The following is a 27,755-nucleotide window of genomic DNA, read 5'->3' as shown; positions in this document are numbered from 1 at the left end:
AGAAAATGAATCCTTCTCACTATCCTACCTTAACAGGAAGACCTGGATTATACTACTAATACTGGCTTCAAGCCAGTTCCAAAATAATGTATTTACAGCCTTCTCAAGGATCCTTTCTATAAATGGTAGCTTTCTTCTTATATAAAGTAGTCCCACTTCACTTAATTTTGTACATCATCATACCCTCTTAATGATTGTATTACAGTTTATCTGTGTACATGTACTTCTACTGGACTGCCTCTTCCAGAAAAAAACACTCCTTGAGGGCAGCCCTCTTATTTCATCATCCTTTCATCCTTTGCTCAGTGTCTGATACATAGTAGTGCTGAGAAAATATCATTACTGATTGATTTAAACACACACACACACACACACACACACACACACACACACACACACACACACAGAATCACAGGTATATACTCTAAGTCTTTCCCTAAGCCTTTCACAAAATGACCTCAAAGACTTGTAAAATGCAGGGGTGGTAAAATCTAATATATCCACATTTTTCTTGCCTATTTGGCTTATGCAGAAGGAAGAGAGATGTGAGAGAATGCCTGTGGATTATTATCAACTTAATCAGATGGTGACTCCAATTGTAGCCTCTGTTCCAGATGTAGTATCTTTACTGAAGCAAATCAGAAAGCCCCTGGCGCTTGGTATGCAGTGATTGACCTCACGACTGCTTTTGTCCCTATGCCAATTTGCAAGGACTACTAGACGTAGTTTGCTTTTACCTGACAGGGCCAAAAGTATATCTTCTTAGTATAGGCTCAGGGCTGTGTTCACTCTCTTACTGTCTGCCACAGTGTAGTATGCAGAGATGTTGATCATCTTGATATTCCAAAAAATAATACACTAGTCTACAACATCAACGACATTGTGCCCATTGGACTTAGGTGAACAGGAAATACCAGTTACTTTAGGTACCTTACTAAAGCAAATGTGAGTCAGTGAGTGGGAAAGAACTTCAATTTCTGGTATCAATAACTGTATCAGTTAGGGTTCAGTCATGAAAATAGATATCCATCATTTTAGCAGAAAGAACTTAATATAAAGAATTTGTTGGACAGGATGGAAGGTTGAAAAGGCTAAAAGGGAATCATCATGTGTCACAGAGGTCGTTCACAGTCTTATGGAAAGGAGGAGAGAGGCTGGAGTTATTGGAACCTAGAATCTTGGAGGAGGAATATTCCAGAGCTGGGCCTGGGCCTCTGGTGAGTTTCAGGACTTGGGGGTTGGGGAAGCAGTGGCCCTGCAGAGTTACTGACATTCAGACCTTCCACCAATGGAAGAACGAGAGAAATAACAGTAGGAACTATTGTTGGACAGAAAATGAAGGTTCATTCAAGGCTGTTGGAACATCAGTTTATACTTAGACCATATTGGGAAATTTATTCGACTTGATGTATTTCAGGAATGGGATGAAGAAGTAAATATATAAAATGAGGTAATATTCAAGAAAATGTAGGATATATTTCATGCAGATATAGCTCATTTTTATTCCACTTTAACATCGATGTTGGCAGAGATGAAATGCCTACAGAAAACAAGTAGAAAGTCAATAGAAATACAGTGACTGGTTCCTGGAGGTGAGAGGCAGCAAACCCACGGGCCCAGCACATGGTGGGAAATATAGAGAAGCATCTGAGCCAGACAAGAACTTAGTTCAAATCTCAGCTTTATCACAAGCTGTGACATTACTCACATGATTAAACCTTGAGATTATTATTACACCATCACACATTGATTTTATAGAGTTAAAATTGAAGTGCCATTATTCCTCCTGCACTTATCACATGCTTCATTCTGAGCCTGCTCTTTCCCTAAAGGTCTCCCATATAATAACCATGAACCACCTGTCTTTTTCTGATCTCTAATAATAATTTTTTTATGATGAAGATACTTACGTGGATGATATATGAATATAGCTAGAATACTATTGTTTTCTTGAATGTGAACTGAAAAATTGCAGTATTTTTAATGATATTATCTTATGATTCATGGTTTTATTATTATGATTTTTAAAAATTTTTATTAAAGTGTAGTTGCTTTACAATGTTGTTAGTTTCTACTGTACAGCAAAGTGAATCAGTTATATATGTACTCTAGTAATTATTTATGATTCTCCCTTTTTTCCCCAGTAGATGCCGAGAGTTTGGATCTCTTTAGGATGAACTCCTGTAACTGATTCACTTTCTAGAGACACACCCAAACTTGGGACATTCCAGATTGAATACTGAATACAAAGGGTTAGAGGCTACCAGGCAGATGTTCCTCAGGGGTCTATTAGTGAGAGTCTCAATGCGAGTGACAATAGTAACAACCAGCACAGCAATGACCCCCGTAAAGACAGGGGGAAAGGAAGAGAGTTTCGAAATAAAATGAAGATAAAGAATTCAGAAGATACAGATTTACATAAACTTTAGAAAAAGGAGTCAGAGAACAAGAATTGGTCTTGGTGACTCTAGGCATTTCCCAAAGATTGGGGTTCCAATTTCAAGAGACCAAAATTTTATCCATCTAGAGAAGGACAGGGCAATTCATCAGCTTTCCAAAGCTTGTTGAGAATATCTCTGTTTAACTCTTATCCGATATTCATCAGGCATCTACTTTTTGTTGTAATTTGCTTTCCTTAGCAAACTTGTACTCTAGGAAGTGCCCTCTGCTAGTGTGGTCGTGCATAGGCTAGGTCCTTCTCTCATGATGTTAACAACTGGTTTTCTGTTACTAATCAGTCCTGTGTGAATTTGGGTGATGACGTTACACTGAGGCCTAAGCTGGGGCAGGACTAGCATCAAATTAATTAGTTTCCCACATCAATAGTGTACAGGTGGATATGTTAAGAGGTCCCAAAAGTCCTTCTTACCCCGAATTATCTTTCTTACCCACTTACTATAATATCTGAAATGCTACTATTAGATTTATGCCATTAGACTATAGTTCCAGAAGTCACCATCATGTAAATTATGTTTAACCTCAAAAACTCTTATTGGGTGAACTTTTAGTGCAAAGCATCGTGGTGGGTGCTCTGAGGAAAAGAACAAAAGAAAAATTAGGATGACGATAAAGTAAGGTTACCTCTCTCAGGAGCCACAAAACAAACTATAAGGTACAATGAAATCTTAATAGTATATCAAAAAATGCTGAAAGGCGTGGCAAGGACCTTTATGAAATAGAAATTCAGAGAATCAAGTGATCTGTGGGTGTTGGAGTGGATGGTTACTTGAATGGAGATTTCAGAGGAAGACCAAGTAACCCATTAGCAATCATCAGTCTAGGCTTGATCTGTTAATTAGATATCTAGTTTCCCTGGAAAAAAGAGAAGGATTTAGAATAGATCAGATGACCCAGGAGACTAAACAATGAGACAGCCTGGGTGGGAGGCCCCAGGACCAATATCAAAGGGGGCTGAACTGTGACATGGCCAGAAAGTTTCCAGGGGCACATTTGTTTGACTTTTTTGACTATTGTCAGAGCTTTGTTGAACTGTGACCCAGGGGTTACTTGGTGCACTTGAACCTCTGTTTGAATAAGTATGATTAAATAGTGGAATGGCTTTGTGCATAACCTGGTAAAGTCCTTGGAAATCAGGAAGTAAAAGACAAACTGGAAATGATCACTTTTAATATGTTGTAAGTAAATTATTATTTACTGCATGTTTGTGTCCCTCCCAAATTCATACGTTGATGCCCTAACCCCCAGTGTGATGGTGTTTGGAGGTGGGGCCTTTGGAAGTTCATTAGGCTTAGATGAAGTCATGATGGTGAACCCCCAGGTGCGATTAGTGTCCTTAAAAAACAAGGAAGAGACCAGAGCTCTCTCTCTCTCTCTCTCTCTCTTTCCATCACATGAGGATATAGCAAGAAGGCAGCCATCTGCAAACCAGAAAGGTGGTCTTGGTCAGACACCGAATCTGCTGGCACTTTGATCTTGGATCTCCCAGAAATAAACGTCTGTTGTTTAAGCCATCCAGTTGGTGGTATTTGATACAGTAGCCTGAACGAAGACACAAATCAATACAAAACACACCATGAAAGGGACTGCATTCCTTCAGCGCTTTCCAAAGAGAAGAAAACTCACAACAAAGATTGGCTATTACTTGACAGGAAGAAAAACTCCTGCTTTTAGTTTTCCAGTCAACTTGACAATGAAGTTGGAGTTTTCACAGCTTAAACTTTCTTTGGGTTGAAATCATCATCAGGCGGGGGAGGAGTAAGCCGTCATGACCCACACAGACTCATGAGGGCATCTGGGTCATTTTACCCAGGCCATTACCATTCTCTTCCTACTCCTCTGAAAGGAACAGAGGCTTTGATGTCAGGTGCAGATGAGTCATCTTTCCTCTCGGGGCCTCTGCCTGGGATTTGCAGGCTGCCTTTGCAGGAGCTATTCTGTTAGTCATTCACAAAAAAGGGCATATTGGAAAAGCTGAAGGGAAATGCTTGGATGAAAAAGAGATTAAATTTCTGTTTTCAAAGCAGAGAACCCACTTGCTTGCTCACAAATACAGTCTCATCCACTACCAGGCACCCTAAGGGCACACAGTAAATACTTGTTGATTGACTGACAAAAGCATCTGGGTCCTTGTAAATCTTGGTGCTGAAACTGAGTTTTCAGGTATGATTATGTGGTTGGAATACAGAGGTTTGTGCTTATTTACTCCTTAGAGCCGTGGAATGTCACTCAGGTTCATCAGATTTACATAAAGAAGTTAATAACATCCTTGGCTCCATTATCATAAACATTCTGAAAGCAAAATGAATAAGGACTTTTCTGGAGCTTTATCTGCAGGCCACATTCAGTGGAAGGAAAATTGAACTGTGTTCTAAGAATAATTCTTTGTTTTGCTCCAAAGCCCTCATCAATCTTTCAACCTATTTGAGAACCTGTTAGGGAAAAGAATAAAAATATCTCCTTACTCGCCAGCAATGTAGAGGAATGATCAAGAATGAATAAAAGGAATTCCTCCAGCCTGAGACAGGATGTATCATTATTGCTTTGCTTCCATTGAACTGGTAGGGAATCTGAGACCCAGAAAGGGATGGTGAACTAGCCAGTGATACCGAGGAACTATGGTCTAAGCCTTCTTCTCTTCTTTACCCTCTTGGGGGATCTCTATGGCTTTGTAGACCATACATGTCGATGACTCTTACATTTCTTTCTCTAGCCCTAGGGTCCAACTGCATATACAACTTTGTGCTTTACACCTTTACTTGAAGATCTGATTGGTATTTGAGTCTTCATATTCAAAGTGGAACTCATGACTTTTGCCCCCAAATTGCTCTTTCCTTGTCTCCCTTAGGAGGGACCACCATTTGTAGTTATTTAAGCCAAAATGTCTAAGAGTCATCTTTGGTTTCCCTGGCCTCATTCTCTACATCCAATTCATGAGTAAGACTTTAAATTTATATCTTTATTTCCATCTCTCCATGTCCAATGTCAATACTCTAAAGTAAACCATCGCCACTTCTCACTGGGTTGACAGCCATAGCTCTGAAGTGGTCTCTCTTCTTTCATTCTTCTTTTTTTAAAAATTTATTTAATTTATTTATTATTTATTCTTCGTTGCTGCGCGCAGGCTTCTCTACTTGCCGTGAGCGGGGGCTACTCTTCATTGCGGTGCACGAGCTTTTCATTGCGGTGTCTTCTCTTGTTGCAGAGCACGGGCTCTAGGCACGCGGGTTTCAGTAGTTGTGGCACGTGGGCTCAGTAGTTGTGGCTCACAGGCTCTAGAGCTCAGGCTTAGTACTTGTGGTGCACGGGCTTAGTTGCTCTGCGGCATGTGGGATCTTCCCGGACCAGGGCTCGAACCCATGTCCCCTGCATTGGCAGGCAGATTCTTAACGACTGCACCACCAGGGAAGTCCTCTACTTTCATTCTTGACTCCTATAATCTATTCTCCACTGTGAAAGTTAATGTGAAACTCTAAAAATATTAACCAGATCTTTTTACCCTGGTTCTTGTTTTAAAATGTCCACTGGTTTCCCATTGTTTTTCAGGTGACATTCAAACCTCCCATCATGGCAGCAGGGTCTTACATGATCAGGTTTATCTCCCTCCTCTTTTATCTTCTTGCTCTGGTTTCCTTTAGTCCTCCCATGCACCAATCTTGCCCTACCTCAAGATCTTTGCACCTGCTATTTCCTCTGCTGGGAATCTTTCCCCTTCTCACAGAGCTGTCTCTTTTCCATCTTTTAAGTATCAGTTCTAAGGCCCCTTCCTCAAGAAGTCATCTCTGAATACTCTTTCTAAATTAGTGTTCCCCTGCCCACCCTTAATCCCTATTCATCATATCACTCAGTTTAATTGCTTTGTAAGACTAATCACAAATGGTAATTATCCAGCTTATTCATTTACTTGTTTATTGAATTTCCACCACCTCCTTGCCTCTTTCCAAGTAGGTTGTAAGCTCTAGGTGAGCAAATGCCTTGTCTGTCTTCAAAGAGGCAGTGTGGAGCTCTCACATCCTGGAGACAGATTTCTTAAATTCCAAGTCCAGCCTTGCCACTTTCTCAGTATGTGGCCCTGGAGAAATTGTTTAACCTCTCTGTCCTCCATTGCTAAATGATGGCCACGAAAGTTCCTGCTTCATAAAATTGTTCTGAAGAGCTCACTACTCATAAGATATCCCTGGCACAAGAGTACATCCTCAGCAAATGTTAGCTGTCTTTATTGTTAATCACATACTTGCTTAACACGTATTTGCTAAATGAACAATACATTAACTTTATGTATTCAAGGAAGACTTCTGCTATGTCACAGAATATAGAATATGCATCGCAAGGGGTTCTCGCCTGGGGGCTGAGAGTACAGTTCTGTCATCCTCAGAAGCTGTTTGGAAGCTGGCTGGAAGAGCTGCAGCTGTGGAGAGAGGTGGGAGTTGGCATGTTGAAATGGAAAATGATAATAATAGAAGCCCAAGTTTATTTAGTACTTATTCTGTGCTAAGTACTGTGACCCATTTTTCTATTTTTTCCCTCAAAATGACTGATGCATTACTGTGACGTTATATTATGAAGCACTTCTTATGGCTCCAATTACACCAACCTTCTGCAGAAAACAGAAGGTTCGTACAGTCCGTTCCCCTACCCGAATACTCTGCTCATCCTCTACCCCATGCCTAGTTACCACCCATCTTCAACTCTCAACCACAATGCCATTTCCTTAGGGAAGTCTCATCTGACCCTGATGGAATGCTCCAGATCTCCCTGTAATATGTGCTCATCATGCCACCTACCTTTCCTTTCTTGCATGCTCCAAACTTACATTAATTTACATGATTATTTAATTAATCTTCTGACTTGATTCTATACTTTGTGAGGTCAGGTTTCTGTCTTGTTTTTCTCACCATTTTATCCCCAGAGTCCAGCAACACCCCTTCCCAGTGGTTGGCACGCAGGATATACTTACTGAATAAGAAGTGGGTATCAATACTGCAGCAGAATGAACGTCCCTCCCAAACCTAACTGTGACTCTTCTTTGAAGACTGAAAAATGCAAAAGCCAGTTTTATTTGATTGAATTTTTGTGCTTATCAACTCCTATGCTTCTCATTTCTTTCCCAACTGAATTTAACCCAAGATAATGATGAAAAACAAAATTTGTCTTAAGCTCTAAAAGAAAAGAGAAGTCACAGAAAGAAGGAAATTGAAGAGAGATAGCAGAGGGAAGTGAAAGATAAAACCAGGACACTTTCTAGCATCTTTAAATTTTTATTCTATTGAGAATATTTAAGAAAAAATGATAAATAATTGTATTTTCCTCTTTGCAGCTAAAAAGACACAGTCTCAACTGAATCTTATACAGAGTTATCTGTACATTCATTATAACTCCTCTAGAAGAAAAGCTTGATTTTCTTTAAAATTTGAAGTTCTGCTGACAGCATGAAACATATAAATGAAAAAATAGCACTGGTCCAATTAACATTATTTCTCAAGAGTCTGGCTCAACAAAAAAATAATCAAACTCAAAAGAAAGAATAATCAAATAATCAAAGAATAATCAATAATCAATAGCAATATTTTTTATCATTTGATAACAAAGGTCATTCAGTACTCTATTATTCCCATTAAAATAAGAATTACTTTAATTCATTGTGAATCACATAAATGGTTTTGATCGTTCATGCCAGTGATTTCCACTAGGGCTGATGGAATTCAGAGAAAAACACCCAATATCACAATGATGGCAAAAGTGAGGAAATGACAAAAAGAAACTTGTTTACTCACTCAAGTGATGGTTTATGAGAAGGAGAAATGCTTCTGAGGGGAGAGATCAGATTGTACCTCTAAGAGGAGTTCAGAAGGAAACATGACAGGTTTGAATTCAAAGACAGTTTGTAAGACATTGATCAAGTCCAATTGTGAAGAGACCTATTTCAAATGTAAAGCCAAATCTCTTGTTTGGAATTTGAATTTTTCCTAGCCTTTAACAAATTAATATTTTAAGCAGCAATAAGATTTTCAGAAGGGCATATGAAAGTTATATTTGACATTTGGGATTAGATGTAAGAACAATAAACTGAAATTACATTATTGATAAAGTTACTGGAAGATCTCCTAATATGCACTGAAGCCGAAAAAGAGAAATTTACATGAGAAAATTCTTTCTGAACCAGTGTTCAAGCTGAAAAATACGGAGGGAAATGGCAGAAGAGAGTACCAGGAAAAAAAATAAAATGAATCAAAGTGAAGAACTTCAGAATAGGTGGGGAGTCTAGAATTCACCTTTTTAGTTTTTTAAAAGTTTTTTTTTGTTCTTTTTATTTATTTTAATTTATACAAGCAATTTATAAACTTTCTATATTTCTTCTACAGCAATATATCTCTTTGAACTCTCTATCTAGTGAGTCAGTTTTGGAAAACTGTATTTTCCTACATAATTATCCATTTCATCTAATTTTTCAAATGTGTTTGTATAGAGGTCTGCAAATTAATCTTTTTTTAAAAGTATTCTATTTCAATGATTATTTCCCCCAGTGCATTAATTTTGTGTAAGTGTGCTTTCTCCTACAATTAAGTTAGTGTTTTATTCATTTTGTTAATGTTTAAAAAATAATATTTTGTATTACTAATTAGATATACTGCTTTTCTGTCATCTCCTTCATTAATTTCTGTTTTTATAGTTATTATTTCTTTCCTTATTTTATATTTTGGTTTAGTTATTTATTTTTTTAAAGCTTTTTAAAAAAATTATTTATTTTATTTTATTTATTTTTGGCTGTGTTGGATCTTTGTTGCTGTGCGTAGGTTTTCTCTAGTTGCAGCGAGCAAGGGTTACTCTTTGTTGCGATACGCAGGCTTCTCATTGCGGTCGCTTCTCTTGTTGCAGAGCACAGGCTCTAGATGTGCGGGTTTCAGTAGTTGTGGCTCGTGGGCTCAGTAGTTGTGGCACATGGGCCTAGTCACTCCGTGGCATGTGGGATCTTCCCAGAGCAGGGCTCGAACCCGTATCCCCTGCATTGGCAGATGGATTCTTAACCACTGCACCACCAGGGAAGCCCATGGTTTATTTTTCGTTGTAGTGGTGGTGGGTTTTTTTTTTTCTTTTTGGCTTTTATGAGTTGGGAGTTTAGCTTTCAAAAAATTTTTTTTGTATTGATAAAGTATTTAAGACTTCGAATTTTCCTCTATTAACAGATTTAAATTTATCCCACAGATTCTGAATTGTAGTGTTTCAACCAATTATAAAGATTAATGAGGAACGGTGAGTCTTCTTTTGGCTTCTCTTACCTATATATTAGGTTCTATATCAAAATCTCTCAAGCACTCAGTTTTGCTATCATAATTCTTTAATAATATGGCTTGTAATACTGATTTCAGTGTACAGACATTAGAAAGTTTAGTAGATTTTTGGAGGTTTTATGAATGATAAGTAGGCCCATTTGGTCATGTCTTAGAGAGTAATAAATATCTGAGTCAAAAATAATATAATAATTTTTAGAAGTTCTGTTATTTCGGTTATAAAGCTCTTTGTACTTAATAGCTATTTAATAGCAGTGTTTTTCAATTGAAAAATTTTAAAACAAACTTTTTATTTTGGAATGATTTCATATTTACAGAACTGTTACAAAGATAATACAGAGTTCCCATATAGTCTTCAACCAATTTCCCCTGTTGTTAATATCTTAGGTTATCATGGTACATCTGTCAAAACTGAGAACCAATATTGGTACACTATACTGTGAACTATGCTCCAGACTGTATTTGGATTTTTCAGTTTTCCATTAATGTTCTTTCTGTTCCAAGATCCAATCCAGGGGATCACATTACATTTAGTTGTCATATCTCCTTAGTGTCCTCTGGCCTGTGCCAGTTAAATAGCAGCTTTCAAATTTCCAGGAGGAAGGGTCTTTCAGCTTTTTAAAAATATACTTTATTAATAATTACTGATTTTATTGCATTGTCATCAGAGAGTTATTTTTCTATCTTATGCAACTTACTATTGTTTTCCTTGTGACCTAATATTTGATCACTTTTGTAAATAGACTATGTGTTCCTGAGAAGAAAATGTGTTTTCTATTATCAGGGTTAAAGTTCAGTATACGTCTGTAAGAGCTATCTTATTAAATATATTATTTAGGTCTTCTATATATTTATTTATTGTCTATTGATTTATCTTGTACTGAGAGTGGAAATCTCCTATTATTAGTATGTTTCTATTTCTCTTTGCATCTCCTACGGTTTTGCTTAATAAAACTAGCTTCTACCTTATTTAGTGCTTTGATGCTCAGAGATGTTTGATCTTTTTTGTGAATTTTAAGACAGTATTTATATGGACCTTGGTTATCTTTAATGAATTTTGGCTTGAATTCTATTTATTTGAGACATCAGAATCTGAAAACTTGCTTTCTTATTATTTCCATTTTCCTAGTATATTTTTTCCCATTTCATTTAAACCTCTGAATCGCTTTATTTTACATGTGTCCCTTGAATACAGCATAAAGTTAGGTCTTGCTCTGTGAATATAATTGAGATTTATTTCTTTTAATAGGTGAGTTAAGTCCATTCACATTTATTGATAGGGTTTTTGTGTTTGGTCTTAACTTTTTCAAATTATTTTCTAGGTACTATACTGTTTTCTGTGTTTCTTTATGTGATGTGTTTTTTTTCTTTAATTTTTTTTTCCTTTTGATATTTAGGAAGGTTTTACTTTTCTAGTAGTTACTTTTGTACTGTTATCTTTTTGAAAGGCCTCCGTTCCTCTGTTTTATTATTTAATCTTCACTATCTGGTTTGGGAGTTTTTAATGTTATCCTTTGATACCCACCAACTGCCTACTCAACAATCAGTGAACTCACTCTGCTTTCCTCACTGATGAGTGGGCATGTGAGTTGTTTCTAGTTTTTGGCAATTATGAATAAAGCTACTATAAACGACAAAAAAGGGATCTCCAGGTAAAGATGGTGGGGCACATTTATAGCTTTTCACTGACCGAATTCAGCCTGTATCTAAAACTTGTCCAGATTGAATATGCTTTGTCTGCTGTAGCTGGAGGAGCCCCTTCAGTGGGAATTATAGCTGCAAATGGTGTGGTATCAGCAACTGAGAAGAAACAGAAATCCATTGTGTAAGATGAGTGAAACGTGCACCAAGTGGAAGTGATGACCGAGCGTAGAGGTTTGGTGTACGGTGGCATAAGTCCAGATCTCAGAGCGCGGGTGCGCAGAGCTGGAAAACTAGTTCAGCAATCTATCTTGTTTACCAAGAACGCATTCTCACAACTCTGCTAGTACAGAGCTTAACTTCTGTGATGCAAGAATACACCCAGTCAGGTGGTGTGTCTCCACTTGGAGGTTTTTTTTTTCATTACTTGTGGTTGGAATGAGGGATGGCCATATTTATTTCAGTCAGATCCATCTGGACCTTACTTTGCCTGGAAAGTCACATCAATGGGAAAGAACTATGTGAATGGGAAACCTTTCCTTGAGAAAAGACATAACCAAGATCTGGAACTTGAAGATGCCACTCATATAGCCAAATTAATTCTAAAGGAAAGTTTGGAAGGGCAAAGGACAGAAGATTACATAGAAGTTGGAATCTTCAGTGAAGCCAGGTTTACACGTCTTACTCCAGCTGAAGTTAAGGATTACTTAGCTGCCCTAGCATAATAATAAAGTGACTGAAAAATCCAGAATTTCAGATAATCTATCTACTTAAACATATCTAAATTATACTTTGTCTTGTCAACTTTTTGCATGCTTATTTCTACATAGTTTAATGGACCGATATTTTTAAAATGACACACAAATCATAATAAATTGTTAAAAAAAAGTTCCCCACACCCTTTTATACCTCCATTCTTTCCTCAGTGGTCTTCCCACTGATTAGAGAACACCTCTGCCATAGTGTGTGACTCCTACTTTTTGTTCAACACTCAGCTCTGAAGGAAACTCATTTATGAAATTTTCCTGGAACTCCCCCCAGGCTGGGCTAGGTGCCCCTCTTATATTCAGCCCTGTAGCACAAAATTTGAAGCCTCCCAATAAATCTAATCACAAATTATTTTCCAGCTTTGTCTCTCACTATGGTCCATCATAGGCTTATAGGCAGGTTTGCATAGTGGTTAAGAGAGAGGACTCTGATATCAGACCGCTAGGATTAAAATTCTGGTTCTACTGTTTCTAATTATGTGACCTTGGGAGAATTTCCTAATTTTGAGCCTCTTTCTTTTTAAAAAATTAATTATTAATTTTTGACTGCATTAGGTCTTTGTTGCTGCAAGTAGGCTTTCTGTAGTTGCGACAAGTAGGGGCTACTCTTCGTTGCGGCGCCCAGGCTTCTCATTGTGGTGACTTCTCTTATTGCGGAGCACAGGCTCTAGGTGCGTGGGCTTCAGTAGTTGTGGCATGTGAGCTCAGTAGTTGTGGCTCACGGGCTCTAGAGCACAGGCTCAGTAGTTGTGCCACACGCACTGAGTTGCTCCGCGGCATGTGGGATCTTCCCGGACCAGGGCTCGAACCCATGTCCCCTGTATTGGCAGGCAGATGCTTAACCACTGTGCCACCAGGGAAGTCCCTGAGCCTCTTTCTTTGTAGGAAATATGGAGAGTTTAATATCACCAACCTCCAGATAAACTCAGGTGCCGTGATAATGAGGTAATTCACTTACTAAGTTGTCTCACACTTTCTAAGCACTCTCTACATATTAGCCGTAATGTTACTATTAGTGATAGTTGGCAATAGTGTGTCTCATGCTGGACTTTGCTTGTTTTTCCTAGAGTCTGATTGACACTGGAAGCCCAAAACCTGTAGTTTGAGAACTTTCTACCATGTTAAAAGTTCAACCTAGAATTAAGTCCACAGGGAAGAAGGAAGTCAAGATATGTATAGTGATACAGGGGAGAAGACAGTGCACTCAACCTGTGAAAATAGATCAAGAGTGGGTTAGAGCTCAAAAAGGAATGCTTTGTAAGGCTTATTCTAATGGTGGAGAGAAGATCAGTCCCGCCAGAGGAGACATTTGCATCAACACAGGAGTGGTATTTCAAGTTATCCTTAGAAGAGGCTTTGGATTAGATTATACTGAGATTTATTTTAAGGGACTAAAAGTCATCAGAATTTATTATTTTATTTCATAAACCAAATTATAGATATATTATATGTATTTTATGTTTCAATTAAGGCAAATACCTTAGGTGATTCACATACTTTGATGAATTTTCTTTCTCCTTATGCCAAGCATTTGTAAAATAAAATGGTTGGGTGGGATGATTACTAAGGCAGTCTATAGTCTTTCAAGATTACCTCTACCTCTGACATTCTATGACATTTCAAAAAATTCTCTTTTCCTAAGAAGATTTCTGTGGTAGAGAAGGAATTGTAATATAGCAACAATCTTCTTAATGCGCTTTCCTCAATGGAGGGTCATTTAGAGTTTAATAGGATTAATTTGGCTGACATGTTCAATTTTAAAAGGAATCTCTGTTCTTGGCCAGCCAGTATGGATTTTGACAGGCTAAAAGCTCAGATCCTGCCAATTTCACCCAGGAGTATGGCCCCTTAAGCCGTGGCTCTGGCTGAAAGCTGCTTGCAGACACTGGTTGCGGAGATGATGAATAGATGGCTGGACGAAATGTTCTGCTCCTGGGCTCCCATATGGAGCAAATCCTCCTTGACCTCCAGGCTATCCTAGCCCAGTCTCTGGGACCCTCTTCCTAATCTGTGCTAATAGGATAATCAGATTTAGAGGGGAAGAGAGTTCCTCCACCACAGGCCTCATGCACAATTGAAGATGGATTTCATACTAAGAAAGTTCATCCCAAAAGGCAATGGAAAAATTTCCAGTTATGGAGGCAGCCTTGGCAGCCCCATAAATTCTCCTCTCCCTCTCCAGCTCTTCTCTTTCTGTATCTTCAGGATCATGGAAGAATAGCTTTCTATTGGTGGTACTGGTGTTTTCAGTAGCAACGGTTCTTTTATCTTCTTCCAGGTCTGGCAGGGACACTTTTAAACTCCAGCTGCTTTAAAATTTTTGCATCTTATTTAAAATGGATAACCAACAAGGACCTATACTGTACTCTGCTCAATATTATGTAACAACCTAAATGGAAAAAGAATTTGAAAAAGAATAGATACATGTATATGTATAACTGAATCACTTTTCTGTACACCTGAAACTATCACAACGTTGTTAATCAACTATACTCCAATATAACATAAAAAGTTAAAAAAATTTGTTTGCATCTTATGCTTCTTCCTCTGGATAGGAGGGACCTTAGCGACTGAGAGCAGGGAAGCGATAAATAATTAGGGCCAACCCAGCAGAAGCTGAACCCACTGGGATATAGGATAGATTGGTCCCCTTACACAAGAAAATATTGCCAATTAGCTAGATAGATTCCATCTTTATCTTTCCTCTAAAGCTGAAGGTGAAGGAGAGGATAACAGAAAAAAACAGGTATTGATCCATGGAACAAATTTCTATCACTACCGTGTTTTGGCACATTGAACTTAATTGATTGGAGAGGACTTGTCCTGGAGTAAAAGCATGGTGATGCCGTCAGGTTACCTTATGACCTGAGTACCTGACCCTGGAAGGCAACACTTGCATCGGTTAAGACTTATGTTTTGACTTGACTTCAGTCTAGGCCTACTGTACATGTATGCATTACCTGGACAAGTTACTTAATTTCTCTCTATATTAGTCTTCTCTTCTCTAAAGTTAGGGTAATAATAATGTTTCCCTCATAGAGTTGTAGTAAGATTAGATGAATTAATTTAAATGCTCAATACATACCAGTTAATTTAAGGCCTGGACGATATCTTTTTTCCCTCTGTATTCTTTAACCCCAAATCCAGGTTTCTTGGCCCAAAGTGACATGTTCTGTAGCCTGAATTAGATTGGAGGCAGGGGCAATGGAAAGAAAAGTCTAGTTTAGAGAAACTTGGCAATTAAAAAATAGTCAGGACATGGTCAATCCTTTTATGAGAGGTAAGAGGAAACCAAAGCTCATTTTTAAGTTTGGGACTTCAGAGGCAACGACAATGGTGAAACTAGGGAGTGAGAAGTTAGGAGAGAAAACGTTTCAAGACAGAAGGTGACTTTAACTGCTGATATATAGATACTGAGGCATTGTTAGAGTACCCAGAGCAAATGTCCAGCAGGCAAATGCAGGAACTGGGAAAATAATTTTTTTTTGTTTACCTCTAGAAACTAGGAAAAGATTCTGAATATAATATGATTTTGATGACTTTATTTTGGATAGTTTTGCTCAAGATTTTAAATAGTATATAATTTCCTTCTTCTGTCCACCAGCATTTGAATGCATTTTTAACTTAATTTTTAAATTACACTTTTTTTTTGGAGGAATTTTACATTATAATTCTTTTCCAGGGGGTATAAATTTTATTGTTTTCCTCTAAGAATTTTACCCTTATCTGAACATGTTTTGATCTTTATTTTAACTTTAATGTCAGCAGAGTCAATAAACAAAGTACATGTTCTGGGACCTAGGAGTTCTAACTACACAGGAGTGTGTTCATTATTTATTGCTTCATTGATTCACAACTCAGAAATCTCTTTAAAAGAAAGTCTATTAGGAAATGTCTCCCTTTCAAAAGAGATGTTCTGAGAATAATCCTATTAGGCTAGAAGCTTGCTAAGCTTGTTAACTCTAGACACATTTCTCTACAAAGGGGAGAAAAAAATGTAAATAGAATGAATGTGACAAGTAAATGTTGATAGAAAACATATATTTAATTTCAGAAAATAATAACTACATTATATTCAAATGTCAGTTTCATGCCAGGACACATTTGATGACCTTGTAAGATCTAAACTTGATAACATTTAGATGAAAAGTGAAAAATTCTGTCTATCTTCAAATATTTGGATCAATGTGATTCTTTAAATAGTCATATGTATTTTTAAATTTAAGAGAAAAATAATCTCTTACATATTTTCATATATTTTTCAATTTTCATACTCTTTATTTCTTCCTGAAGATTTAGGTTTCCATTCCTTTCAGCCTGAAGAACTTTAGCATTTTTGGCAGTGCAGGTCTGCAGGCCATGAAATCTTAGTTTTCTCTTATTTGAAAATGTCCTTATTTGATCTTGATTTTTGAGGGATAATTTTGCTGGAGATAAAATTTTGCATTCACTATTTAAAAAAATCATTTCAGCACTTTAAAAATCATTGTTTCTGATGAGAAGTCAGTGATTCTTTTTCCTCTGTGTGCAATGTGTTATTTTTCTTTGTCTACTGTTAAGATTTTCTCTTTGGTTTTCACCAGATTGACTATGATGGGTCTAGGAATAGTTCTTTTTGCATTAATTCTGCTTGGTGTTCACTGTAAATGTATTACTTTGACCAAATTTGAAAACAATTCAACTATTGAAATTGAAAATTTTTTCAAAAATTTTTTCTACCCCATACTTTCTCTTCACTCATTCTGGGACTCCAATTACACATATAGTAGGCCTTTTGATATTGTCCCACAAGTCCCTGAGGCTCTGTTCCTTTCATATTTTCAATCTTCTTTTCTACTTGTCTTTATTTTTTAAAAATATTTATTTATTTTATTTACCTATTTAATTAATTTTTTTGGCTGCGTCGGGTCTTAGTTGTGGCACACGGTCTCTTTGTTGTGGCACGCAGGCTACAGTGTGAGTGGGCTCTGTAGTTTGTGGAAAGCAGGCTCTCTCATTGAGGTGTGTGAGCTCAGTAGTTGCCCCACAGCATGTGGGATCTTAGTTCCCCGACCAGGGATTGAACCCGTGTCCCCTGCATTGGAAGGCAGATTTCTTACCACTGGACCACCAGGGAAGTTCCTCTACTCGTCTTTAGATGGGATCACATCCACTGATCTAGTTTCAAGTTGGCTGATCTTCCCTCTATCATCTCCACTCTGATGCTAAGCCCATCTGGTAACACTTTAATTTCAGATATAACACGTTCTAGGTGAAGAAATTATATTTGATCCCTTTATAGTTTTTATTTTTCTGCTGAGATGTCCTAACTTTCACACACTATGAGAGTATTTTCCTTTACATCCTTGCGCATAATTATAGTAGCTGCTTTAAAATCCTAGTCTGCTAGTGTCAACATCAGAGTCATCTCAGGACTGGTCTATATTATATTGTCTTTTCTCTTGAGAATGGGCCATGTTTTTCTATTTATTTATATGTTGAGAAATTTTGTATTGTATCCTGGTCATTGTGAAGAATGTGTTATAGAAACTCTTGATTCTATTATGTTCCTTTGAAGAATATTGATTTTTTAAAAAAAGAATCAGGCTGGTAACTTGGCTGAACTGAAATTGAAAATTTTTGTCTCTCCTGCAATAGGTGGCAGCTCAAATTTCAATTCAGTTCTTTTATCCTTAAGACTCCCATCCATCAGAAAGTTATAAAACTAAAATTTTACCCAGTGCCATTCTCTTTTTACAAGTATTGACTCCACTCCATTTTCTGCCTGCTTCTGTTCACCCTTCAGTACCTTCAGTTAATTGTTTTATACCTTGTCCAGAGTTTGTAGTTGTTATTTCCTGGAGGGTTGGTCTGATAGGAGCCACTCAACCATACTGAAAGTAGAACTACACCACCTCTTTCCCCATTCTCCAGAAAATGGAATGGCTGTTTGCAAAAAATTCATTGTCTTGAGCATTTTTGTTCTTCTCTCACCTATTATTCACTTTTCCTTTTCCTATTGCCTTCCTAAAAATAGGGAGTGGTCTTGTACATGTGAAGGGTAGAATGTTTGAGCAGATGACAGAAAGTATCCACTCTTTTTTGTCCTCTTCACATTATTAAACTGCAGGGAATTTACCTATATCTCTGGGCAGGTAACACCAAAAGAGGGAGTGCACTGAGTATGCTATATAGATAGAAATAAAAATGCAGTGCAAGTCTGAATTGCAGAGATATTTGAAATCAGCAGCTTTTCTTCATGCTGGGAAGGCTAGTATTATCCCTTTGACTAGAAAAAAATAGGTGATGTGTATAAGAAAATGAATTTATTAAAAAATGTTATACTATGGAAATTCCCTGGTGGTCCAGTGGTTAGGGCTCTGCACTTACACTGCAGGGGGCATGGGTTCAATCCCTGGTCTGGGAACTAAGCTCCTGCATACTGCACCGCGTGACTAAAAAAAAAAAAAAAAAGCTATATTAAATATATTACACTAATCACAATTATAAGCATTTCCCAAATTTTGTTTAGATGAACATGTACACCAAGACAGTTCTTGGAAAAAGGTTATGTGATTCAATAAATTTGAAAAAAAATGATTTGGGGAATAAAAAAGTGGGTTTATTGCCACTCACATATTATAGATTCACCAAGATTGAGAGTACAATAAAATCCTCTTAGCACTGGTTAACTATGCTGAACGTGATTAGTTCTTTCTTGGATGATTCAGAAAGTACATCAAGATCTTTCCTTGTCTTGCTTTCTCTTTTTACATCCTCTGCCTAATTTCATCCATTTCTATGTCTTTAAATGCCATCAATGAGTTGATGACTCCCAAATTTATTTTAATCAAAAACCTCTTCTCTGAGTACATTCAACAGCCTACCTGGCAGTTCTACTTTGATGTTTTATAGACATTTCAAAATCAACATTCCAATCTAGAATTTTAATTCTAACCCCAGCCACAAGTATATTCCTACCTAGTCTTTCTTATTTTAATAAATGGCATCACCATTTACTTATGCTGAAAAGTTTGGAGTCATCACTGATTCCTCTTTTACATTAGTGAGTCCTATTTGCTGTTGCTTCTCTTGCCAAAGTATACTTTGAACCCATCTACTAGTTCAAGACATTACTATCAGTTAAATACGGAGGAAAAGATGTTTGTCATGTTATTCTCTGAGAACTAAAGTCCTATGGATTATTTTCATGACTAAATTTTACTGTTTTATATTTTTCATTTTCTCATTACTACCTGATTAATGAAGAGTAGGACATGTAAAATCACCTGTGATAATTTAGATAAGGGGTCAGAAAAACTATGTCTATGGGCCATATTTGACTTACCACATGTTTTTGTAGATAAAGTTTTATTGGAACACAGCAAGGTCCATTCTTTTAAATACAGTCTATGGCTGCTTTTGTGTTACAACAGCAGAGAAGTTGTGACAGAGGCTGTGACAGAGGCTGTAAAACCCACTAAACTTAAGATATTTACTATCTGATCGCTTATAGAAAATGCCAATTTGCCAATTCCTGATTTAAATTAGTGAATCTTTGGGTCATTATCGTTTTTTTTTCCTACACCAGATGAGGTTACATTTCTCAGGAGATGTCAAGCCATGGAGATCAGGAAAGGAAAATAAAAATCTTGAGCAGCTATTTGATTTTCTACCTATCAAAAGTAATTTGTACATCCTGCCAACACCTTTAGGTAATGAAGATTGATCAAATATTTTAAATAAATTATATATATTCAATATATGATGTTGCATATTGAAGCCAAGAAGACAAATAACAAGACAAGGATAATAACAAGATGACTATAGTAAGTCCTTATGTATCAATAATTACTTTAAATGTAAATAAATTATTTATCCAGTCAAAACACAGAGAATGGCTGAATGGATTTAAAAAGGACCCAACTATATGTTGCCTACAAGACTCACTTCACTTTAAGAACAGACATTGGGTGAAAGTGAAGGGATGGAAAAATATATTCCACATAAATGGAAACTAAAAGAGAGTAGGGGTAACTATACTTATATTGGAAAAATAGCCTTTAAATAAAAAGTTGTAACAAAAGACAAAACAGGTTATTACATAATGACAGAGGCATCAATTCCACAACAGGATACAGAAATTGTAAATACATATGCACTAAACATTAGAGTACCCAAATATATTAAGCAAATGCTAACAAATCTGAAGATAAAAATAGACAGTGATGCAATAATAGCAGGGGACTTAAATACCCTACTGTCAACAATGGATAGATCATCTAGACAGAAACTCAGTACGGAAACACTGGTCTTGAACTACACTTAGACCAAATGGACCTAGCAGACATTACAGAACATTCCATTCAACAGTAACATTAATATACATTCTTCTTGAACACACAGAGAACATTCTCCAGGATAGACCATATTTTAGGTCACAAAACAAGACTTAACGAATTTAAGAAGATGGAAATATCAAGTATGTTTTCTGATCACAATTGCATAAAACTAGAAATCAGGAGGAAAACTGGAAAATTCACAGATATGTGGAATTAAATAGCACCCTTCTGAGCAAAGATTCAAAGAAGAAATCAAAGGGAAAATCAAAAAGTATCTTAAAAAAAGAAAAATGGAAACACAACATACCAAAACTTATGAAACACAGCAAAAGAAGTTATAAGAGGGAAGTTTATAGTGAAAAATTCTTACATTAAGAGAAAATAAAGATCTCAGATAAACAACCTACATTTACATCTTGAGGAACTAGAAAAAGAAGAATACACTAAGCCCAAAATTAGCAGAAGGAAGGAAATAATAAAGATCAGAGCAGAAAATGAAATACAGACTAGAAAAACAGCAGAAAAGATCAGCAAAACTAAGTGCTGTTTTTTAAAAAAATAAACAAAGTTGACAAACCTGTAGCTAAACTAAGAAAAAAGGAGAGATGACTCAAATAAATAAAATTAGAAGTGAAAGAGGAGATATTACAACTGATATCACAGAAATACAAAGGATCATAAGAGACTGCTATGAACAATTACACACCAACAAATTGGATAACCTAGAAGAAATGGAAAAATTCCTAGAAACATACAACCTACCAAGAGTAAACCATGAAGAAATAGAAAATCTGAAAAGACCAATTACTAGTAAGATCGAATCGGTAATTAAAGGTCTCCAAACAAAGAAAAGCCCAGGATCAGATGGCTTCCTGGGTGAATTTTACTAAAAATTTAAAGAAGAAGTAACACCAATCCTTCTTGAACTTCCCAAAATTGAAGGGAAAGGAAAACTTCCTAACTCATTTTATGAGGCTGGCATTAACATCATACCAAAGCCAGATAAGGACATCACAAGCAAAGAAAATTACAGGCAATATCTTTGATGAACATAAATTCAAAACACTTTAACAAAATATTAGAAAACAGATTCAATAGCATGTTGAAAGGATTAAACACCATAATCAACTGGGATTTGTGCTTGGGATACAGGGATGATTCTATATAAGCAGATCAATAAATTTGATAATATACCACATTAACAGTATAAAAGGCAAAAATCATATGATCATTTCAATAGATGCAGAAAAAGCATTTAACAAAATTCAACATCCTTTCATGATAGAAATTCAACAAATTAGTTATAGAAGGAATGTACCTCAACATAATAAAGTCCACATATGAAAAACTCACTCAACAGTGAAAAGTTGAAAACATTTCCTCTAAGATCAGGAACAAGACAAAGGTGCCCACTCTCACCACATTTACTCACACAGTGCTGTAAGTCCTAGCTAGAGCAATTAGGCAAGACAAAGAAATAAGAAGCATCCAAATAGGAAAGGAAGAAGTGAAACTGTCTCTGTTTGCAGATGACATGATCTTATATATAGAAAACCTCAAAGATTCCACCAAAAAACTGTTAGGACTAATAAACAAATTCAGTAAAGTTGCAGGATACAAAGTAAATATATAAAACCAGTTGTGTTTCTATATACTAACAATGAGTTATCTGAAAGAGAAATTAAGAAAACAACCTCATTAATATCATCAAAAAGAATGAAATACTTAGGAATAAATTTAACAAAGGAAGTGAAAAACCTTACACTGGAAAGTATAACATGGATAAAAGAAATTGGAAAAGACAAAAATAAGTGGAAAGATTTCCTGCATTCATGGTTGGAAGAATTAATATTGTTAAAATATCCATACTACACAAAGCAATCTAGAGATTTCATGAAATCCCTATCAAAATCCCAATGGCATGTTTCATAGAAATAGAAAAAATAGTTCTAAAACTCATATGGAACCACAAAGACCCTGGATAGCCAAAGCAATCTTGAGAAAGAGGAACAAAGCTGGAGGCATCACACTTCCTGATTTCAAACGATATTACAAAGCTATAGTAATTAAAGCAGTATGGTACCAGGATTAAAAACAGACACATAGGTCAATGGAACAAAATAGAGAGCCCGGAAATAAAACCCCATACATGGTCAACTAATCTTTGACAAGAGCTCCAAGAACACACAATGGGAAAAGGACAGTCTCTGCAATAAATGGTGTTAGGAAAACTGGACAGCCATATGCTGAAGAATGAAACTGGGCCCCTATCTTATACCACTCACAAAAATTAACTCATAATGAATTAAAGACTTAAATGTAAGACTGAAACCATAAAAATCCCAGAAGAAAACATAGGGATAAATATCCTTGACATAGGCAGCAAAAGCAAAAATAAAGTGAGACTATATCAAACTTAAAAGCTTCTGCACAGCAAAGGAAACAATCAACAAAATTTAAAGACAACCTATAGAATAGGAGAGAATATTTGCAAACCATACATCTGTTAAGGGGTTAATATCTAAAATGTATAAGGCGCTCAAACTCAATAGCAAAACAAACAAACAAACAAAAACCCCAAGTAATCCAAATTGGCAAATAACCTGAATAGACATTTCTCAAAAGAAGACATAAAAATGGCCAACACATACATAACAATGTGCTCAACATCACTAATCGTTAGGGAAATACAAATCAAAACCACAATGAGATATCACCTCACACCTGTTAGGATGGCTGTTATCAAAAAACCAAGAAATAAGCAAGTGTTGTCGAGGACGTGGAGAAAAGGGAACCCTTGTGCACTGTTGGTGGGAATGTAAACTGGTGCAACAATAATGAAAAACAGTACCGAAGTTCCTCAAAAGATAAAAAATATAACAACCATAAGATCCAGCAAACTCACTTCTGAGTTTATATCTGAAGAAAACACTCACTTCTGTGTTCGTTGCAGCATTATACATAACCAAGATATGGAAATAACCTCATTGTCTTGACAGATGAATGGATAAAGAAAATGTGGTATAATATATACAATGAAATATTATTTAGCCAGAAAAAAAACAAATCTGCCATTTGTGACAACATGTATAAACCTGGAGGACATTATAAGTGAAATAAACCAGACAGAGAAAGACAAATACTATATGATCACATTCATATATGGAATCTTAAAAGAAGGTCAAGCTCATAAAGCAGAGTAGAATGGTGGTTGTCAGAGGTGAGGGAGGGGAAGTGGGGAGATGTTGGTCAAAGGGTACAGACTTCCAGTTATGAATAAGTTCTGGAGACTAATGTACAGCATGGTTACTATTGTTAATAATATTGTACTGTATACTTGAAATTTGCTAAGAGAGTAGATCTTAAACATTCTCACCATACACACACACACACACACACACACACACACACACACACACACACAGCATAGATTTGTGTGGGGGTGTTTGTGTTAACTTGATTATGGCTATCGATACATAATACATATTTATCAATTCCTCAAGTTGTACACTTTATGTACAATCCTATTTGTCAATTATACTTCAATAAAGCTGGAAAAAAGAAAATATGCTCTATCTTCAGGGTCTCACTTTGCTTTAAAAAGAGATGTTTATTCATTATGAATATGAATCCAAGTGTTTGGATGAATATAAGAGAACCAAATGCAACAGAAATTTAAGACCATCTTTTCCTTTAACATGAAAAATTTGGTATTTTGTATTTCATTGGATAAATTATGAATCATTTTCTAGACCCTGAGGTTGTATATTTTATGATGCGGCTGTGACATAGCTGCCATGATTGGCTTCTTTTTAATACATATGAATTTTTATGCCCCACAGGAAGAGAGCATAGATTATTTCATTGTATTTATGAGTTTCCTGTAATTTGAATAAATTCCATGATCAATGCAGATGTTTACTTGGAAAAAAAAACAAAAGAAAATAAAAATCTCTTGGCTCTTGAGAGAAAACTTCATTATAAAGTTGGATCTCAAGTTACAGGATCAAGAAATGCATGTTATGTTGATAAATGAATATATTAACAATAGTAATAATGTTCAGTAAGTTTACAAACTGAATGTCATATTGGCTGATTTTGGTGCAGAAGCTCAAACAGCTACATACTCCATCTTATGACTCATTTCCTCCAGTTAGTCACTGAGTCATAACTCATCTTTGTTCATCATATCCACGCAAGATGTCTCATGATGAACTCCAAAGTACCTTATGTTCTTTTTAACTAGGTAGGGAGGTATCTAAATGCATCTTCATTTTCTTTCAACAATATATTAAGTGACTCATGGGCAGCACCATGAGTTATCATTAAACATTAACTGAATGGTTCAGGCTCTTTCTCCTCATTTTCCTTTCTTACATACTTGTCCTCCTTTAAACTTTCTCTAACTTTCACATCCCCTTTTCTGCCTCTAACACAATCCAAGTAAACTAACTTTGTGCTTGGAACTGATGTGAAATTTTCCCATAATTGAGGTCAAGTTTTACAACTGAGTCAAAAATCCACTCCCTTTCAATTGTTACCTACCTCAAGTTACCTGACAATTATCCCTCTCTTTCCTGGATTTAGCTTCTGCACCAAAACAATAATTTCCTCCCCTGTCACATCTTAATGCCCCTCTACCAGCGAGAAGGGCTAGTTGTTGAGATGGGATAATAAAGCCATTCCTAAGAGGACAAGGTGGCTGGATTCAAAACACAGAGGCAGGAGTCTGAGACGTAGATGACTTGAATTCGTTCTTGTATTGTAGTCAGGATGATAAAGATATTAGTTTGGTATGTGTGTGCAGACTGAGTCAATCTCCATTTCCTGTGTTGGAGAGAAGGAGACCTTAGAGAAAATTTGGTTGAATGACAAGGAAAGAGTAGAAACAATGTGTGCTAGATTTTATGAAATTGAGAGACTTCAAAAGGTGCTAAGAATAGATTGGGACATATTTTCTAACAGTATTTGTACTTGTTTGTAATGAACAAAAAACCCTGCCTTCTTCATCTGAATGAATGTCATTTAGAGGTAAGAAATAACCTCTGGGAAAGGATAAGACTTGGGGTCCATATAGCTTAGATCTCAGTTTGTTCCAAGAGTCCATACAAAGTCATTTTAAAGAATACATCCTATAGTTTCTCTTTCTTTAGGACAGTGATGACATGATTTAGTGACCATTTAAAATCTGTTAATGACAAGAAGAAGCACTGCTAGGGGAAGAGCAGGATAAACAGTCTTTCTCCTTGAGCACACTCTGCAAATGTAGCTCTTTTTCAACAATATTTTTATAATAATATGTTGCCTAACGTTAACAACACTGTATTGTGCACTTAAAACTTTTGTTAAGAGAGTAGATCTCATGTTAAGTGTATTTACCACACACACACACAATAACAACAAAGAAAAAAACCACACAGGGGCAGGAGGAGTCTTTTGAAGGTGAGGGATATGTTTATTACGTTAATCGTAGTGATGGTCTCACAGGTATATGCATATGTCTAAACTCATCAAGTTGTATACATTAAATATATACAGTTTTTTGTATATCAATTGTACCTCAATAAAGCTATTTAAAAAAAGAGTAATGTGTTAACTCAACAGGGAAGGCTATGTTGAGAATATTTTAGGAAAAGCAAGACTGTGAAATAAAGGGAGGGTATATAGATGGTTATGGGGATGGGGGGCTATACATATGTTGCCCCACCAATGAAGGAGACAGATTCCGGACCCCTTGTAGTTAGAATCAAATTGTGCCTCAGATGATAATGTGGGTACAAAACGTATAGGTGATTTACTGCCTGAATCGGGAGAGCAGTGGGAATCAGTACTCCCAATGCAGGTGATAAATCAGGCCTTAGCCTCCCTCTCAGAGTTGACCCTGGAAGCTGCTGTGTCAGAGAGAATTACCCTCCTGACCTGCAAGCCCAGGTGGGTGTTGTGTCACACACCTTGGCAGACAACTTCTATCACCGTGCTGTATATGTATGTATATATTTATATATATATATATATATATATATATATATATATATATATATATATATATATATATATATATATATATATATATGTATTTGTAAAATGTACTGGTTTTTCCTACGCTGAGTAAAACCTATCTCTCAGCTTCTCTGAGGTTATCTCAATATTGATGAGAAAGTAGTTTGTTTATTTCGAAACCCCAGGGGCCAGATCATAGTGTTCTCTAGACTGAGTCATAAAAAGAAAGCTAAATGCATTACCTGTTCCTTAATGAAAAACATGGGTGTGAGATCTCACTAAAGTTCATATGATTCACAAGGAAGAAATGAAAAGGACAGCCTATGGAACAGTATCAATGCAGTTGAACTTTCCTTCTCCTGGTAATTACAAGCCCTCAATTTTATTTGGGTTCAGCATGTTTAACGAAGGAAAATCAGTTTCTAAGGAGAATCATTTTACTAAAATAGATGAACTAATAACTGGTACTAATGACATTTTTTAGCTTTGGAAATTATACTCTGCATTTAGTACCTTTTTAAAAATATTTATTTATTTATTTTTAACATCTTTATTGGAGTATAATTGCTTTAAAATGGTGTGTTAGTTTCTGCTGTATAACCAAGTGAATCAGCTATACATATACATATATCCCCATATCTCCTCCCTCTTGTGTCTTCCTCCCACCCTCCCTATTCCACCACTCTAGGTGGACACAAAGCACTGAGCTGATCTCCCTGTGCTATGCAGCTGCTTCCCACTAGCTATCTATTTTACATTTGGTAGTGTATATATGTCCATGCCATTCTCTCACTTCGTCCCAGTTTACCCTTCCCCCTCCCCATGTCCTCAAGTCCATTCTCTACGTCTGTGTCTTTATTCCTGTCCTGCCCCTAGGTTCTTCAGAACCAATTTTTTTTTTTACATTCCATATATATGTGTTAGCATACGGTATTTGTTTTTCTCTTTCTGACTTACTTCACTCTGTATGACAGTCTCTAGGTCCATCCACCTCACTACAAATAACTCAATTTCATTTCTTTTCATGGCTGAGTAATATTCCATTTTATATATGTGCCACATCTACTTTATCCATTCATCTGTTGATGGACACTTAGGTTGCTTCCATGTCCTGGCTATTGTAAATAGAGCTGCAATGAACATTGTGGTTCGTGAGTCCTTTTGAATTATGTTTTCTCAGGGTATATGCCCAGTAGTGGAATTGCTGGGTTGTATGGTAGTTCTGTTTTTAGTTTTTTAAGGAACCTCCATACTGTTCTCCATAGTGGCTGTATCAATTT

General features: G+C 36.4%; 1 long non-coding RNA gene and 1 pseudogene across 2 annotated transcripts; one reads left to right on the top strand and one right to left on the bottom strand.

Annotated features, from left to right (window-relative positions):
* LOC309662229 lies at positions 1-23,849 on the bottom strand. The gene is made up of 3 exons (XR_014264604.1): positions 15,240-23,849; positions 7,415-7,490; positions 1-6,865 (listed from the first exon to the last, which is right to left on the bottom strand). It is a non-coding gene; the product is annotated as an uncharacterized lncRNA (long non-coding RNA).
* Positions 6,865-21,739, top strand: LOC309662203 (proteasome subunit alpha type-2 pseudogene; annotated as a pseudogene). The gene has a single exon. The product of its transcript is annotated as a proteasome subunit alpha type-2 pseudogene (transcript).
* Positions 23,850-27,755: the final 3,906 nt, after the last annotated feature.

This window comes from Balaenoptera physalus (genome assembly GCF_965194825.1).
Source record: "Balaenoptera physalus genome assembly, chromosome: 6".
Taxonomy (NCBI): Eukaryota; Metazoa; Chordata; class Mammalia; order Artiodactyla; family Balaenopteridae; genus Balaenoptera; species Balaenoptera physalus.
The sequence above is the reverse complement of the archived record's forward strand: the minus strand, read 5'-3'. Positions and strand labels throughout refer to the sequence as shown.